Here is a 14,876-nt window from a genome sequence, read left to right on the forward strand (position 1 = left end):
CCCCTACTGCCCTCCCTGCTGGCCTGATCGCCCCCTAACTGCCCCCCCCCCATCACCTGGTTGCCCCTACTGTCCCCCCTGTCAGCCTGGTTGCCCCCAACTGCCCCCTCCCGCCAACCTTGTCGCCCCTCACTGCCCCCCAGCCTAATCACCCCCAACTGCCCCCCCTGCCAGCCTGGTTTCCCCCAACTGCACCTCCCTCGCTGGCCTGGTCTCTTCTTACTGCCCCCCCTGCTGGCATGGTTGCTCCCTACTGCCCCCCTCTGCAGCCTGGTTGCCCCTCACAGCCCCCTCCCCCGCCAGCCTGGTTGCCCCATGCAGCCTGCTGTTTAGTCGTTTGGTCGTTCCTCACTAACCCCGCTGCCAGCCTGATCTTAGGCAACCATCTTGTGAGGGTGTGAGGGTTAATTTGCATATTATCTCTTTATTATATAGGAGAGGATGGGTGCTGGATCATATATATAAATACTTTTTCTGCATCTACTGATATGATTACATGAATTTTATCCTTCATTTTGTTTATGTGATATATGACATTAATTGCTTTGTGGATATTGTAACCCACCTTGCATCCCAGGAATAAATCCCCTTGATGATGTTGTATGGTCTTCTTAATGTATTGCTGGATCTGGTTGGCTAATATTTTGTTGAGGATTTTTACATCTGTGTTCATCAGGGCTGTTGGCTTACAATTTTCTTTCTGTGTAGTGTCTTTATCTAGTTTTGGAATTAGGATAATGCTGGCCTCATAAAATGAGCTAGGGAATCTTCTCTCCTCATGAATTTTTTAGAAATGATTGAGAAGGATAGGTGTTAGTTCTTTGAAGCCATCCAATTTAAGACTTTTGTTTGCTGGGAGTTTTCTCAATACTGCTTCAATTTCATTGGTTGTAATCAGTCTTTGCAGATTTTCTGATTCTTCCTGATTCAGTTTTGGAAGATTGTATTTTCTAGGAACTTATCCATTCATCCAATTTGTCCAATTTGTTGGCATATGGTTGTTCATAATACTTTTCTTGCAATCCTTTGTGTTTCTGTGGTGTTAGTTGTTACTTCTCTTTCATTTCTGATTTTATTTATTTTGGATCCTCTCTCTATTTTCTTTGTGAGTCTGGTTAAAGGTTTGTCAATCTTTTCAAAGAATCAGATTTTGATTTCATTTATCTTTTGTATTGTTTTTTTAGTCTCTTGTCATTGATTTCCGCTCTGATCTTTATTATTTCCTTTCTTCCTTCTCCTCACTTAGGACTTTATTTATTTTTCTTTTTTTGGTTACTTTAGGTATAAGGGTAGATTGTATATTTGAGGAAGACCTGAATTACTATGAACTCCTAGGACTGCTTTTTCTGTGTCCCATACATTTTCGGCTGTTATATGTTCATTTTTATTTGTCTCAAGGTATCTTTTGATTTCTTTCTTGATCTCACTGTTGACCCATTAATAATGTGTTATTTAGCCTACGTGTGTTTGTGAAGTTTTCTGTTATTTTTTCCTTTTTTTAAAAAAAGTTTTTAGTGATTTTAATCAATAATCAATAAAAATGTATTTTTATTGATTCCCTGACTGGGAATAGAACCAGCATCTTCTTGGTGCATGGGTCAACGCTCAACCACTAAGCAACACCAGCCGAGCTCAGTTTTTTTTTTATAATTGATTTCTACTTTCATGCTATTGTGATAAGAGAAGCTGCTTGATATGATTTTAATCTTCTTAAATTTCTTGAGACTTGTTTTGTGTTCTAACATGTGGCTTATCCTAGAAAATGTTTCATGTGCACTTGATCAAACTGTATTCTGCTGCTTTGGAGGAAATGCTGTGAAAGTATCAAATCCATCTGATCTAGTGTGTCATGTTGTTTAAGGCTGCAGTTTCCTTGTTGAATTTTTGTCTGAAAGATTTAGCCATTGATGTCAATAGAATATTAAAATCCCCTACAGTAACTGTATACATGTCAATCTCTCCCTGTATGTTTGTCAAGATTTTATTTACATATTTAGATGCTCTTATGTTGTGTGCACAACTGTATCCAAGGTTTAGTATATCCTCTTGTTGGGTTGATCACTTTATCATTATGTAATGTCCTTTATATCTTATTATAGTTTTTGTTTTAAAGTCTATTTTGTCTGATATAAGTACAGCCACCCAGCTTTCTTTTGTTTCTATTTGCATGATATATTCTTTTTTATCCCTTTACTTTCATTTCAGTCTGTGTGTTTCATTCTGAGGTGTGTCTCTTGTAGACGATTAGATATAGATAGATATAGATATAGATATAGATATAGATATAGATATAGATATAGATATAGATATAGATATAGATATATCTTGTTCTCTTATCCATTCAGCTACCCTATGTCTTCTTATTGGAGCATTTAATTCATTTACAATTAACATGAGTATTGATAGGTACATATTTATTGCCAATTTGTTCTTTATAACTGTTCCTCATTTTTTTCTACCTCTTAAAGAAGGCTCTTTAACATTTCTTATAATACTGTTTTGGTGCTAATGTTCTCCTTTAGCTTTTTCTTATCTGGGAAACTCTTTATTTCATCTTTAATTTTGAATGATAGAATTGCTGGGTAGAGTAGTCTTGGTTGTAGGCCCTTGTGTTTCATCACTTTGAATATTTCATGCCAATCCTTTCTGGCCTGAAATGTTTAGTTGGAAGTTTTATGGGAACTCCCTTGTAGGTGACTAGCCAGTTTTCTCTTGCTGCTTTTAACATTCTTTGCATTTAAGTTTTGCCATTTTAATTTTGATGTGTCTTGGTATAGGCATCTTTGGGTACATGTTGTTTGGGAATCTCTGTGCTTTCTGGACCTGTGTATCTTTTTCCTAAACCAAATTAGGGAATTTTTCAGCCATTATTTCTTCAAATACATTCTTGATTCCCTGGTCTCTCTTTTCTCCTTTGGTACCCCTATGATGTGGATGTTGTTATGCTTCATATTGTTTCAGAGGTCACCTAGACTATCCTCATTTTTGTAAATTCTTTTTTCTTTTTGCTGCTCTGATTGTTTTCTGCTACCTTGCCTTTTAAATTGCTTATTCACTGCTCTGCTTCATCTAGACTGCTATTTATTTCTTCTAGTATTTTCTTCATTGTTAATACTGTATTATTTATTTCTGACTGATTCTTTTTCATGGCTTTTATGTCTTTTTTCATGTTGTTGAAGTTCTCACTAAGTTCTTTGAGCATTTTTATAACCATTGGTTTGAACTCTGTATCTGATAGCTTGCTTGCCTTTATATTCTTTAGTTCTTTTTGGGGGGATTTCTCCTGGTCTTTCATTTGGGGCATGTTTCTTTGTCTCCGCATTTTGGCCTCTCTGTATTTACTTATGTGTATTAGGTAGATATGCTATGCCTTGGTATGGTGGCCTTATGTAGTAGGTGTCTTGTGGGGCTCAGAGACACAATCTCCCTAATTGCCTGAGCTGGGTGCTTCAGGAATGTTGCCCTGTGTGTTTTATTTAAATTCTCCTAATATAGTTGAGTCTTGATTACTGTTTGCCCTTCCGTGGGTGGAGTTGTCCTTCTGGCTGGCTGTGAGGATTGACTCTAGTGCAATGTATAGGGTGTCCCAAAATTCACACAAGATTTGAATTTTGCGTGAGCATTAACAACAACAAAAATATATAAAAGCCTAATTTTACTTGGTTTATTGAATCAGATTCTAATATCTGTTGCCCTTTGATTTCAATCCCTTCAATTTGATAAGCATTACCAAGTACCAATTATGCCCAGGAGCAGGGACAATGAAGACCAATGAAGACCACGGTTTTGCATATGTGCCAGCAAAGCCGTGGAGGCCATTTACCTGATGTGCTATTCCATACATAACCCTATACTGTATACTTTACGAATCAATAAAAAATTTACACTTTTTAATTATAAACCTGTGTTTTCTATCAAGATTACTTCTTGCGTGAATTTTGGGACACCCTATATGAGTTGTTGTGCAGGGACTGGCTCCACAAAGCTGAATTTACCCCAACAAGGTCTGATGTCTGGGGAGATCTCTGTTTGTGTGTGCCACTTGTGGAGCTAATTGGGTAGTGCTTTGATATGGTCTGAACTACTGGTTATGATGGGTCTGGTGCCTCTTGAGAGGGGAACCAGTGCTTGTCAATGTAAGTGCTATCAGTGATAGGCCCTAGGCTAATTGTTTTGGAGCTACAAAGCAATCCATAGTTTGTGGCTTTCTCTGCTGGGTCTGATTATGTGTGGGAAGGGCCTAGCTGCTCACCAAGGCAGGTTTTCAGCAGCACCAAGCCTGGAAATAGGTCAGTAAAAGGCGCAAGGCTCCCCAAGATCTGCTCTCACCTGTTAGCTGCCCATTAGGCCAAGTTTCAGAAAGAATCTCTGCCAGTCACCAGGTAGGAGCAAGCAGTGTTCAGAAGATTGAAGCAGATTTACACTCCTCATCAGTGCTGGATTTGAGGCCACTGAGCAATGCTCTCAGGGTTTACCAGCATTAGCCATCAAATACCATGTCCCCATGGATCTTTGTGGTGGGGTCAGGTGTCACAGATTCATCAGGGTAAGGCCAGCAGTGTTCATCAGACTCACACAAACCAAGCTTTGGCTATGTGAAGGGAGGGCTCTGCACAGGACTGGTGGCACTGTTTTGGTGTGTGTGGATAAAATGGCCCCACCCAAGAGCTACACAACTCAGTTTTTTCCAGAATCTACTGGACCTTCTGGAAAGTCTTCTGCACCAGGGGACCAGGCTGACCACAGTAGGCTGACAACAGTGAGGAACACAAGTTCAGCAGGGCAGGTTCACCAGGAGATAGGAGAATGGAGCTAATGGTTTTCCCCTGATGTGGCCAGTGGGTCTCCCTTGGGGGGTTGGGATGCAGCTACTCTGGCTGTGGGGGGCTTAGGGTGTTCTGGTTGGCCAGTGGTTCTATTGCTATTGCCATGGGGGTCAGTGCACTCTAGGTCAGTGTGTGTGAGAGTTAGGGGAGGTTCTGTTCTCATGGCAGGAGCAGGGCAGAGGACTCTAGACCGGTGGATGGTCTGCTGCTCATATACATCATCCCTTAATTTTTTACTACCCATGTTTTTCTCTGAAATATTTTCTTTAAAATCCCATTTCATTGTGAAATGATTTGGAAACTGAGGACAAAGAGATTGTCTTTGGGCTGTATTGATTTTTACTCAGTTTTATGCCACTCAGACTCTGGAAATCTCATACCAGGGGAAATAATCCATAATAGTAGTAACCATGGTAATCAGATAATACTAATACTTATAGAGAATTCTTGTGTCACACTCTTGTCAAGGTCACCGATGACCTCTATGCTACCAAAATGTGTGATCTCAGTTCTCATCATAACTTGACCTCTTCAGTGTTATTTGACACGGTGTATTATTTCCTCCTTCTTGGAGCATTGTTCTTTTGACTGTTCCTTCTGTAATTTACGTATTCTCCTGATTTTTCTCCTACCTCACTAAAAATCCTTCTCAGTCTTTCTTTTATGTATGTTAAGACACAAGTTCAAAAGTATGTAACAGATAAGTGAAATAAGCTAGTCACAAAAAGCCAAATACTGTATGATTCCACTTTAGAGTCAGAAAGTAGAATGGTGATTACTAGAGCCAGAAGGAAAATGGGGAGTTAATTATTTAATGTAGAGTTTCAGTTTTTTAAGATGCAAAACGTTATGGAGATGAATGGTGGCAATGATTGTGCAACAGTGTGAATGTACTTGATGTCACTAAACTGTGCTCTTGAAAATAGTTAAAATGGCCCTGGCTCGGTATATCAGTTGGTTAGAGTAGCAGTCGCCAACCTTTTGGACCTCACAGACCACCAGTGGTCCATGGACCACCGGTTGGTGACCGCTTTTCCAAAGGTTTCCTTAAACCAGCGGCCGCCAACTTTTCAGACCTCACGGACCACCAGCGGTCTGCAGACCACCCGTTGGCAACCACTGGGTTAGAGCATCATCCCCAAATGCCAAGGTTGTCAATCCTAGTCAGGACACATACAAGAATCAACCAAGGAATGCATAAATAAATGGAACAACAAATTGATATTTCTCTCTCCCTCTCTCTCAAAAAAACCCTCTATGCAATAAAAGCCCAGCAACCATTACAGCGGAACAACCAGAACGACCAGGCGACCAGCCGATAGCTATGACGTGCACTGACCCAGACCTTGCTGTCGGCACCCTAACAGCCCTGAATCCCATTCACCCGCACCCCAGACCCTGACAGCAGGGAGGCGGGAGCCCCATTCCTAGCAGAATTGGCCCCATTCCTGGCAGAATCGGCTGTTGGTCAGCTTGCTGTCCATGCCCTGACAGCCCTGAATCCCGTTCTCTCGCACCCCGGGCCCTGACAGCAGGGAGGTGGGAGCCCCATTCCTCGCGGAATCTACCATTGGTCAGCTTGCTGATCATGCCCTGACAGCCCAGAATCCCGTTCACCCATACCCCGGACCCTGACCAATCTCATGCAATCACAGATTAGCTATTCATTTGCCAAATGATCAGAATTTGTATTTTCATACCGATGATTTTGCTGAAGTTATAGATAGGGCTAAAAGACATAACTCGACTTTGGTGGCTTGGTTTTTATTGAATAGAGAAGATTCCGATGAGCATAATTATTATTATTGGGAGATTCCAAAACATTATGTGTTTAATAATTCTTCGTGGAGAAAACGCCAAAAGAACGGAAATAAAGTATTAGGTAGACTGTTGACTGTGAGCTTTAGAGAACCAGAACAATATTACCTTAGACTTTTGCTTCTGCGTGTTAAAGGTGTGGTTAGTTTGCTGATCTACGAAATGTAGGAGGTATAATTTATGATACATTTTGTGAAGCTGCTAAACATAGAGGATTATTAATTGAAGACACCATCTGGAAAGATGCAATTGACGATGCAATCATCCTTAATATGCCCAAACAACTACGGCAACCTTTTGCATATATGCTATGCGTGTTTGGATGTCCCTCTGATGCAGACAAATTATGGGATGAGAATAAATCTGATTTTCTTGAAGATTTTTGTTGGAAATTACACCAAAGAGAAGGTACCTCTGTGAACTGTGAAATGCATGCCCTTAATGAAATTCAAGAAGTATTCACATTGCATGGAATGAAATATTGGCATTTCATACTTCCAGACTATCCTTTATTAACGAATACAACTACATGTGATGAATTGTATGAGCGAAAACAGGCAGAGGTTTTGATAAATTCTCTGAACAATGAACAGTTGAGAGCCTTTCAGACTATAACTTCCGCCATCAAAGATCAAACTGCACATCCCAAATGCTTTTTCTTGGATGGCCTAGCCCAGTGATGGCTAACCTTTTGAGCTCTGCGTGTCAGCATTTTGAAAAACCCTAACTTAACTCTGGTGCCCTGTCACATATAGAAATTTTTTGATATTTGCAACCATAGTAAAACAAAGACTTATATTTTTGATATTTATTTTATATATTTAAATGCCATTTAACAAAGAAAAATCAACCAAAAGAATGAGTTCGCATGTCACCTCTGACACGCGTGTCATAGTTTCGCCATCACTGGCCTAGGTGGTAGTGGAAAAACATATCTTTATAAAGTTTTAATACATTATATTAGAGGTCATGGTGGTACTGTTTTACCCACAGCATCTACAGGAATTGCTGCAAATTTACTTCTCACTGGAAGAACCGTTTATTTCCAATATAAATTCCATTAATTGAAACTTCAATTTCTAGACTCGATATAAAGAGTAAAGTTGCTAAAACCATTAAAAAGGTCCAACTTCTCATTATTGATGAATGCACCATGGCATCCAGTCATGCTATAAACGCCATAGACAGATTACTAAGAGATTATGAATTTGAATGTTGCATTTGGTGGGAAAGTTCTCCTTCTCAGAGGGGATTTTCAAAAATGTCTCAGTGTTGTGCCACATGCTGTGTGATCAGCCATAGTACAAATGAGTTTAAAGTACTCTAGTGTTTGGGGATGTTTCAGAAAGTTGTCTCTTAAAACAAATATGAGATCAGAGGATTCTACTTATAGTGAATGGTTAGTAAAACTTGGGGATGACAAACTTGATAGCAGTTTTCATTTTAGGAATGGATATTATTGAAATTTCCCATGAAATGATTTGTAATGGATTTATTATTAAAACTACCTTTGGAAATAGTATATCTATAGATAATATTAAAAATATATCTAAACGTGCAATTTCTTGTCCAAAAATTTAGCATGTTCATAAATTAAATGAAGAAATTTTGGGTATACTTGATGGAGATTTTCACACCTATTTGAGTAATGATTGCATCGATTCAATGGATGATGCCAAAAAGGAAAATTTTCCCATCGAATTTCTTAATAGTATTACTCCTGCGGGAATGGCATGTCATAAATTAAAATTGAAAGTATGTGCAATCATCATGCTACTGAGAAATCTTAATAGTAAATGGGGTCTTTGTAATGGTACTAGATTTATCATCAAAAGATTGCGATCTAACGCAATCAAAGCTGAAGTATTAACAGGATCTGAGGAAGGAGAGATTGTTCTGATTCCAAGAATTGATTTGTCCCCGTCTGACACTGGCCTCCCATTTAAATTAATTCAAAGACAGTTTCCCATGATGCCAGCATTTGCAATGACAATTAATAAATCACAAGGACAAACTCTAGACAGAGTAGGAATATTTCTACCTACACCCGTTTTCGGATTTGGTCAGTTATATGTTGCTTTCTCTCGAGTTCGAAGAGTGTGTAATGTTAAAGTTAAAGTTGTAAATACTTCATCACAAGAAATTAATCAAGCACTCTGAAAGTGTTTTTACTCAATGTGGTATACAGGGAAATATTAGGATAAGTTTAATCAATTTATCAATCATTGTTTGTATCAATGTTGTTTTTATATCATGTTTTTATTGTTTTTATGTCATGTCTTTGTTGTTATATCATGTTATTGTTTATTAATAAATTTATATATTACTTTCATATACATTTTACTAATTTTCTTTAATCTCTGACACTTCTATTATAGAGAAAGGGCAAATAGCGATATTAAAATATTTCTTCTAATTCCCCTTCAATGTGCACAAATTTGTGCACTGGGCCACTAGTCAATAAATAAAAATTTTTTAAAAAATAGTTAAAATGGTAAAGTTGGTTATGTATATTTTAACAACAACTTTTTAAAATAAGTTTTAAAAATGTATTTTCTCCCTGGATGGTGTGGCTCAGGTGGTTGGAGCATCTTCCCATACAGCAAAAGATCACAGGTTCAATTCCTGGTCAGGGCTTCAATTCCTAAGGTTGTGGGTTCAGTCCCCAGTAGGGGCATATATGAGAGGCAACCAATTGATGTTTCTCTCTCACATCAATGTTTCTCTATATATATTCCTTCCTCTTTAAAAAAAAAAATTCAATAAACATCCTCAGGTGAGGATTTAAAAAATTTATTCACTTTTAACAACAAAAAAGTACCTGAGGAAAACCTGAGGTCAGATTTGGTGATGTGGTAGATAGAATTCTAAGATGTCTCTCAAGAGTATTGCCCCCATTGCGCACACCATACATAATTCCTGGGACTATAAATATGATGAATTTTACTTTCAAGATTGTGTTATATAATATGGTAGAGTTCACTTTTAGGAAAGCGAGATGGTCTGGAATAATCTCACCTAATCAAGTGAGCCCTTAAGAAGAGACTGTGCTCTTCTAGAAGTAATATATTTGGGAAAGGGCCACATGACAAGGTATGTGGGTCTAGGAGCTGAGAGTAGCTCCCAGCTGACAGCAAACAGGAAATGAGGATCTTTGTCCTACAACTGCAAGAATCTGAATTCTGCCACAACCACAGGAATTTGGAAAAGGACTCCAATCTCCAGATGAGAACACACCCTTGGCCAACACTTTGATTTTTATCTTGTGAGACCCTGAGAAGACAATTCATTCACACTATGTCTGGACTTTTGAACTACAGCTGTGAGTTAATAAATGAGTACTTTTGTAAACCACTAAGTTTGTGCTAATGTTACACAGCAATAGAAAACTAAGACAACTTTTTTATTTTTCAAAAGTAGGCAATTAATGCTTATATGGACTTCTCTGCCCCATGAATGATACAGGGACCCAGGTTACTTCTATCTTGTTCTGCCATCCTAGGATACTGTGCTCATATACATGATCCAGGGTGGCTACCCACCATGTCCATGTCCTAGACAGAATGGAAAAAGGGAAAAGAAAGAAGAAATATGAGATTTGCCCTCTTTCTTTAAGGACACATCTGGAGATAGTACAGATCACTTCTCACATTCTTATTGCCCATAACTTAGTTCACTACTTGTAGCTCGAAGCAGGGAGGGGGGGACAATGCCCTTGGTTGGCATAACCATGTACCAACTAAAATTCAGGGGGTTAGCCTAGCTGGTGTTGCTCAGTGGTTAGAGCAGGGGTGGGCAAACTTTTTGACTCGAGGGCCACAATGGGTTCTTAAACTGGACCGGAGGGCCGGAGCAAAAGCATGGATGGAGTGTTTGTGTGAACTAATATAAATTCAAAGTAAACATCATTACATAAAAGGGTACGGTCTTTTTTTTTTTTTAGTTTTATTCATTTCAAACGGGCCGGATCCGGCCCGCGGGCCGTAGTTTGCCCACAGCTGGGTTAGAGTGTTGGCCCTCACATCGAAGGGTCCTGGGTTTGATTACCGGTCAAGGGCATATACTTGGGTTTTGGGCTTGCTCCCCACTCCCTGGTTGGGGCATGTGCAGGAGGCAACCAGCAATGTGTCTCACATCGATGTTTCTCTCTCTCTCACTCCTCCCCCCCCCTTCATTTTCTCCCTCCCCTCCTTTCCTTCCACTCTCTTTGAAAAACAGTAGAAAAAAAAAATCCTCTGGTGAGGATTAACACTCAAAAAAAAAACAATTCAGGGAGTTAAAATATTCAGGAGATAATTACTGTGGAAGAAGGAAAGAATAAATAGTAGAAGGTGACTAATAGATACCACAGACTCTAAAAATAATAATAAATCTTGAAATATCATCCAAAAGTAATTACAGTGTTTACCTATGGAGTGGTAGTGCATAAGATGAGGAACAGGAATGGAGTGAAAGTTTTCCCTCTACCTTTTTATAATTTTCATTTTTGAATCTTCTAAATGTACTTCCTATTTAAAATAATGTATTTTATTTATTTAAAAAAATAAGGGCTATATATAAGGTATGTGTGTATATCTGTTATTTATTAACTAGAGGCCCAGTGCATGAAATTTGTGCACTGGTAGCGGTGGGGGGGGGGGTCCCCTCAGCTCAGCCTGCACCCTCTTCAATCCGGGACCCTTCGGGGATGTCCGACTGCCGGTTTAGGCCCGATTCTCGGGATTAGGCCTAAACTGACAGTCAGATATCCCTCTCACAATCCAGGACCACTGGCTCCTGACTGCTCACCTGCCTGCCTGCCTGATCATCTCCAACCACCCCCCCCAACCGGCCTGGTCACCCCTCACAGCCCCCCAGCAGGCCTGGTCACCCCAGGCAGCCTGCTGCTCGGTCGTTTGGTCACCCCTCACTGACCCCCCCCTGCCAGCCTGGTCGCCCCACGCAGCCTGTTTGGTCGTCCGTTCGGTTGTGATGGTTGCTTAGGCTTTTATATATATAGACTAGAGGCCCGGTGCACGAAATTCGTGCACTCAGGGTGGGGAGGTCCTCAGCCCGGCCTGTGCCTCTTGCAGTCCAGGAGCCCTCGGTGGATGTCCAACTGATGGCTTAGGCCCGCTCCCCATGGGAGAGGCTCCTGCCACCACCGCTGCACTTGCCAGCAGTGAGCCTGGCTCAGGGCTTCTGGCTGAGCGGCATTCCCCCTGTGGGAGCGCACTGACCACCAGGGGAAGCTCCTGCATTGATCATCTGCCCCCTGGTGGTCAGTGCATGTCATAGCAATTGGCCATTCCGCTGCTTGGTCGATTTGCATATTAGCCTTTTATTATATAGAATTACATATTACTTTAATGTCTCATTTCCCAATATATGACAGTCACTTCTTAAAGTATGTTTAGGCTGCCTGGCTGGTGTTTCTCAGTGGTTGAGCATCAACCTATGAATCAAGAAGTCACAGTTCGATTCCTGGTCAGGGCACATGCCCAAGTTGCAGGCTAGATTCCCCAGTGTGGGGTATGCAGGAGGAAGCCGGTCAATGATTCTCTCTCATCATTGATGTTTCTATCTTCCTCTCCCTCTCCCTTCCTCTCTAAAATTAACAATAAAAATATATTCAAGTATGCTTAGGCTAAAAATTTACAGTCCTTTGGTATTACCCAAACAATTTAAATATTTGTAGAAAAAGTAAAAACCTACTTTTTCAATAGTTTATCAGTATTACTACTGAGTCCACAAACAATGAAAATAACAAAAGACCTACTCTTTTACTTCCTCTTAAATTCCAATTATTGAATCATAAATGGTACTCCATTTGAGATGATATTTTATGCAGAATTTTTGGTGAATTATACTGAACTGTTAGTATGATTTCTTCAGAGTTCTTAATCAGGATAAATCCTCTTTCATTTTTCAGGGTTACTGAGCTGTAGAATTAGATCTTGATGTCACTATTTATCTTCAGATGGTAATATGACATAATGGAGATTAGCATGGACTCTGAAAGTTGAGGAACCTAAGCTCAAATAATAAGCGACTTGCAGTGCTAGAAAACACTTATATTTAACTCCACCTGTGCATGAAACATAAATGTAGAGATCAAACTTCTTTACATATGTAACACCCAGTATAAGATGTGGAGAGTCTTTTTCAAGATTTTAGAAGTTTCTTTCATCCCCCCTTCTGACGACTACCCTCAGAATTTCTTAATTTTCTGACCTTTATAATCATTGATAGTACCATCAGTTCATGAAATTCATATCAGTGGATTTATATGATGTATTCTCATTTGTGTCTCACTTCTTTTGCTCAACATAATATCTATGAAATTAACCATATCAGGATTTTATTCTTTTTTTGTAGGTGTGTAGTATTCTATTATTTGAATTTACTACCATTCTTCCATTTCCTGTAGGCAGATTTGTCAATTGTTTCTAATTTTAAAATATTATGAAGGTACTCTAAACATCCTTTCACATATGATTTTGACGACCTATATGCTCATGTCTTTTGGATATATAAAAGCAGTAAATTTAATGACTCATGCTGTAGGCATTTGTTTAGTTTTAGTAGATATAGTTTTGCATCCTTTTATCCAAGTTATACAACCACCTGCAGTGAATGAGAGTTCCAGATCCTGCAGATACTTGCCAATAATTAATATTATAAACCTATTTAATTTTAGCTATCCTGGTAAGTAAGTAATGGAGGAATAAATTTGAGTTTACCTGGAGAGATGATATTGAATATATTTCATATATATTTTGAGATTTGGATATTATTCTTTATCAATTCTTGTTTACATTTGTGTTTTCTCTTTCCTGAGGTGCCTTGATTTTCCTCATATTGCTGAAGGATATTGTCATTGGAAATAGGACTCTGTTGACAGTTCTTCTATTTTTAGACTTTATGGTTTCTAATGGAAAACCTATTGTCATGAGAATTACCTTTTCCTTATAGATACAGTGTTATTTGTGATTCAGAACTTTCAAGATTTTTTTCTTTGTTTTTATTTTTCAGAAGTTTGACTATGATGTGAGTGTTGCTATCTTTGGGTTTATCTCATTTTGTATTTCTGCACCTTAAAATTGAGGATTTCTGTCTTTTGACCAATTGGAAGAGTTTTCAGCCATTATCTCTTCAAGTACTCTGTCGGCTCCATCTTCTTTAATTTTTTCCTGGGCTCCAAATGTTACAGTTTTATTTATTTATTTTTGTTGTTGTTGTTGTTATGACTCCACTGGTTCCTGTGGTTCTGATCTTTTTCTGTTGTTGTTTTCAAGCCCATGTTCTCCCTATTCTCATTGGATATTTTTATTGTTATATTTTCTAGTTTCCTCTGTTCCATCCATTCTGCTTTGAGCCTATTCACTGAGTTATTTATTTCAATTATTATATTCTTCTGTACTATAATTTTCATTTGGTTCTTCTTTATAGCTTCATTTTCTTTGCTGAGACTTTCTATTTACTTGCCATAACTTTCTTTTTTTCCCATTTAAGCGACTTTCAGTGATTTAAGGATGTTCAAAATCACTCATGTAAAGATTGTTTTGATGGCTGCTTTAAACTTATTATCAAATAACTGTCATCTCTACTATCTCAGTGTTAGTATCTATTATCTTTTTTATTCAGTTTTAGATCTTTCTGCTTCTTTGTATGAATAATTGATAATTGAAACCTAGAAATTTTGAGCATTATGAACTCTGGATCTTTTTCAACCCTGTGTTATCTGGCTTTGCTTTGATACTGCTCTGGTAAGGGAAGGGTGAGATGCCACCTCATTATTTCAAGAAGAGAGTAGAAGTCCAGGTTCCCCACTTGGCCCAAGGTTTGTAGTGTGTGTGTCGGGGGGAGGGGGGTGGGTATTCATTATTGTTATGAGATGGAGGGAGTTCTGGCTCACTGCTATTCTTCTAGCAATATCTCTCCATGTGGAGGGATAGGTCTGCCTTGTTTCTATTTCTTATGGTTTCCACTTACATGACCCAGGACTGACTCCCACCCGGCACGGCCAGACCCAGCACTGACTCCTGCCCCGAACTGACTCCCGCCCGGGACTGACTCCCGCCCTGCATAGCGACCGCAGCCACGGCAACCCAGCACTGACTTCTGGTCTGGTTGAGCCTTAGGTCGTAAGGGTCCTTATACCCTGGCTCTTTATTATATAGGATTGTATCGTCCATACAAACAACTATAAACTTACGTTTGCTCCACCCTTTCTTTTTACCCAAAAAAAGA

The 14,876-nt window shown here is 39.2% G+C and overlaps 1 protein-coding gene across 3 annotated transcripts in view; it reads left to right on the forward strand.

Annotated features, from left to right (window-relative positions):
- Window positions 1–14,876, forward strand: part of FNDC3A (fibronectin type III domain containing 3A) — a 205,661-nt gene that overhangs the window by 88,748 nt on the left and 102,037 nt on the right. The window lies entirely within an intron of this gene.

This window comes from Myotis lucifugus, unplaced genomic scaffold (assembly GCF_000147115.1).
Source record: "Myotis lucifugus unplaced genomic scaffold, Myoluc2.0 scaffold_7, whole genome shotgun sequence".
Taxonomy (NCBI): domain Eukaryota; kingdom Metazoa; phylum Chordata; class Mammalia; order Chiroptera; family Vespertilionidae; genus Myotis; species Myotis lucifugus.